The sequence below is a fragment of the Aplysia californica genome, unplaced genomic scaffold, assembly GCF_000002075.1.
Source record: "Aplysia californica isolate F4 #8 unplaced genomic scaffold, AplCal3.0 scaffold01024, whole genome shotgun sequence".
In the NCBI taxonomy this organism is placed as follows: domain Eukaryota; kingdom Metazoa; phylum Mollusca; class Gastropoda; order Aplysiida; family Aplysiidae; genus Aplysia; species Aplysia californica.
The window spans coordinates 188126-192688 of NW_004798294.1; positions in this window are offsets into that span (position 1 = coordinate 188126).

The following is a 4563-nucleotide window of genomic DNA, read 5'->3' on the forward strand; positions in this document are numbered from 1 at the left end:
GGAGTCAAATCGGGCTGGGCCTTCAGTGTCAGAGTTGATGGGGTAGTAGTGAAAGAGCAAAGTGGAGCAACTGCACTGACAACATCAAGTATGTGTATGGAGATAAAAGCCAAAAGTGAAGCTCTCCACTGGATCAAGAACACAAGCCATCAGCGAGCAGTAATCATTACTGACTCAATGAGCACACTACAGAAGGTACAGAAAGGAATGCTGTATGTGGACTGGAAGGATACGATCAGGGAGAGCAGCATGGGAAGTGTGGCCTGGACCTTCTGCCCGGGTCATGCGGGGGTAACCGGCAACGAGAAGCAAAAGTGGGAGGGAATTTGACACTGGACCCACCAACCGTCCTAACCGCTGTAAGGGAAAATTTGAGGAAGAATAGGGCGGATAGCGGTTCCCACACTCTAGGGAGATTGAAGGAAAGGGGATCCAAAGAGGAGAGGGGAAACACAGCCATCTGTGCGGAGCAGTCCGACGGATCTCCAACCAGATCATGATGGAGACTATAAATAGACAGACTCTGGGATGGATCCTGAAGAGGGGGAGAGAGCAGAGATGGACATGTTCCGACTGCATTGACCCCAACACGGTGGACAAGTAAGTAAGTAAGTAAACCTAAAGATCAAGAAAATTGAAACAATGTTGATAATCAGAAAAACTCCAGTCCCAACCTGCAATATCAAAATCAAGCAAGTACAATATTTTAAATATTTGGGGACCATTATACCATCAGACGAAATTAAAACCCGCATTTGCCAATCAAAAGCAACCTTCCACAAAATGAAACAGATCCTTACCAATATCAATCTGTCACTGGAAACAAGAAAAAGAGTACTGAAAAGTTACATCGAGCCAATCCTGTTAAACGAGTGCGAAGCATGGACAATCAATAGACACCTTGAAATAATTGAGACGACAGAGTTGTGGCTCATAAGTCGCATGCTGCGTATCCCCCCCTCCCCCACCCACCTCCCATGGACAGCTAGAAAAACAAATGAAGAATTCTTGCAGACGACTGCTTATAACGAATGCACGAAAGCGACAGGCAAATTTCATTGGACACACAATGCGATTTTGTAACAACAGGCAAGTTTGATAGAAAGAGAGGCAGAGGCAGACTGAGGGAAACAATATTTGACAAGCTGACTACATGGCTGGGGACAGCAAGAACGACAGACACCATCGCTGCAACGCAAGACCAAATGAAGTGGAGGTAAATGATCGCCCACACCAGTCGGCAAGGCACCGGATGATGATGAACACTTACCAGTCCCAATGCTATCGTAGACCAGCCAGAAACCAGAAGAGCTGGCGTTTCTGTAAAGAAATGGATAAGAGAGGATTGTTGTTTGCTGAACGGACCAAGATGCGTGGAACGTTTATTTGAATTTTGTTTTATTATGAAGTGTCAAGAGACACCGGAAAGTGGGCGCTATAGATGTGATATTTATTATCGGTGTTGTTGTTATTATTATTACTATTATTATTATTATTATTATTATTATTATTATTATTATTATTATTATTATTATTATTATTATTATTATTATTATTATTATTATTATTATCAATATTCGTAGTAGTAGTAGTAGTAGTAGTAGTAGTAGTAGTAGTAGTAGTAGTAGTAGTAGTAGTAGTAGTAGTAGTAGTAGTAGTAGTAGTAGTAGTAGTAGTAGTAGTAGTAGTAGTAGTAGTAGTAGTTGTTGTTGTTGTAGTAGTAGTAGTGGAAATTTAGCAAGTGGACTGCTTCTTTCTGCCCGCCACTTCAATACTGGCTACATTGGCACATTATCTAAGCTGAAAGACGGAGATACTAGATATCAAAAAGGGAGTTGGGAGAGAGAGAGAGAGAGAGAGAGAGAGAGAGAGAGAGAGAGAGAGAGGGAGAGAGAGAAAGAAAGAGAGAGAGATAGAGAGAGAGAGAGAGAGAGAAAGAGATAGACAGAGTGACAGAGGAGAGAGAGATAGAGAAAAAGAGAGAGAAGGGGAGAGGGAAAGTGAGAGAGAGAGATGAGAGAGAGAGAGAGAAAGAGAGAGAGAGGAGAAAGAGAGAGAGAGAGAGAGAGAGAGAGAGTGAGAGAGAGAGAGAGAGAGAGAGAGAGAGAGGGGTGGGGGCAGAGAAATTCATGATATTCGTGATAAAAAAAGATTAGATAAGATAATAAGGTGGATGTGGTCTGATGTCAGAGGTTAACATAGCGAGAGAATGACCGCCAAAGTTTTGTGACTTCCCAAGCTTGAGTGATCTCGGAAACTGTTTAGTTACACATTTGTTTATGCCTTTGATCACCAGGTTTCAGTAAAACCAGACAGAAATATGATTTTAATAGGACATTAAAAATGTTGAGCAAAAAATGAAAAAAAAATGATAGTCGACAAGTTGTCTATTGGGTGGAAAAATGTTTTGATTATTTTTTACAAGCACTTGATTGCACAACGATGTTTCACTTATAGTTCTTGACACCAGAAGATCGACTTCTCATACGGTTTTACCTCTCAATATAGTATCGCATAATGGAAACAGTCGAACCCAAAAAAGTTTTTTACAGTAATATTATGTGAGGCATTATAATGAAATCAGGCGCTCGTCAAAATAATGAAATCAAAGTAAACAGTATTATTCCGCCTGTTTGGTAATTTTTATCAAATTTGTGTGTTTTGGGTCAACACCTGTTACGTCTATTTAAAAACATACTCTGAGTGGAATTTACTGAAAAACGTTAACGTAAGGTGCACAATATGTTCATTTTCATTTTCCGATGGCTTTCAAGCTATTTAAGTTACAATCTTTGTGGCAATTTTCCCGACATACATTTTATCTCTGAGAACAGGTGAACCCCTCCTTCTTCAATCGGAAATATCTCGACTTCTATTCTTGATGGATTGGGTTTTTTTGTTTTTTTATTGAATGCAAGACAAATGAATAAGGCTTTAAGATGATACCAGTAACTCCACATGCCCCGAAATTGACGAGCACCTAATTTTACCGTGTCATGGCACATATTGTTGATCCGTTTAGTTTGTGTAATGTAGGTGTTTTACGCCCCCATCAACACAAATTTGATCAATTTAAAGTAAATTAAAGACGGGTTTCAGTTTCCTGTATGGCAAGGTCAACCTGGGCTGAGAGTCCTTTTAGATCCCAGTAGGAAGACCGAAATAACTCGATTTAAAAAAAAACAACTGTTTTGCAGTTTATGTCACTTATGACGTATGCCGAAAGTCTCTCGTAATTGCAAAATAGTATGCTTCATGTGATGTGGGTCAATAGCCTTAAACACTAAACAGAGTGCCAACCTTGTTGTATACTTACCATTCTACCTTCTCACCCATCTCCTTACCTGCCCATTTACCTTTTAAATGACAGAGTGCTCACACGCTCTGAAGTAATAATCGTTTTTCCCATTCTGCGTCGTCCGAGACAGTCATAACTCATATCAAATCCAGTTGCATGAAAGCCTGAAACATAAAGAGTCGTGGCCTTAGGCAGTTGCAAGCGCCGTAAAACTTTAGAAAAAACAAAAAAGATCTGGTGTTAAAATTTACTACTAATAAGCCCAATTTCTCTTTTTAATTATTTTTTTAGATTGTAGTGTCTCATTGTGTAATATCGGTTCCGTGTGCTCGAGAAATATTTTGTCGAAAATCAAATTATAAATGTTGAAAAAAAAGCAAGAAATAATAAATAATGTAGGTATACTTGTTAAAGAATGAAACAGATTTTCCCTCGTGTGTATAATCTTGCTTCCTTGGCTTAGTACATTTCAATAACCTGAAACTTGTGTCCATTGTATGAATCTCTCTCTCTCTCTCTCTCTCTCTCTCTCTCTCTCTCTCTCTCTCTCTCTTACCTCAAATTTGTCAACATAAGAACATTGATTTATATGTTCCAAACAAGAATATCATTTTAGGTAAATTTCAATAAAACTTTAATCTTTACTTCTTAAAAGCGTCTGCAAAGGCAATGTCTGGTTTCAAGACAAGGACGATAAAGCTAAGACCGGCACCTCACATGGGTGTTTTGTTATTTTCATTTTAGGGATGGGGGGGGGGCGGGGTATACGTTTAACGCTCTTATCAATACTGTTAGGTTATTTAAGAGGCGGGACCTATGAGTTTAACGCCCATCTCCGAAAGGACCGAGACCAGTGGGAAATTCGTGGGAAATGTCTTTGTCAGGGACACAAAGTCGGACCACTGGGCTACCAACGCCACCAATGACTATTTCACTTTGCTGAGAAAGTTTTGGAGATGTTTAGTGAGGAGAATGATTAATGCTATATAGTAGGCCTGGTTCCAGTAGGATTGGATGGGGCACACCCAACACGTCAAGAGTCGCCCTTGAATAATTACAAGAAAAGTTTGTGGAACGTCTTATAAGTCGAGAGCTCCTTACTGATAGTCGCAGCATTCGCTCGACTTGAACCTCCTCGGTTATTTCTCCAGGGGCTTTTGGAAAAACAGAGTCTACGCACCCCCCCCCCCCCTTCAACCCTCCACTCCCCTAACCCAAAGTTTAACAGGTCGTCGATAAAATCGACACAGAGACATGCAACAGAA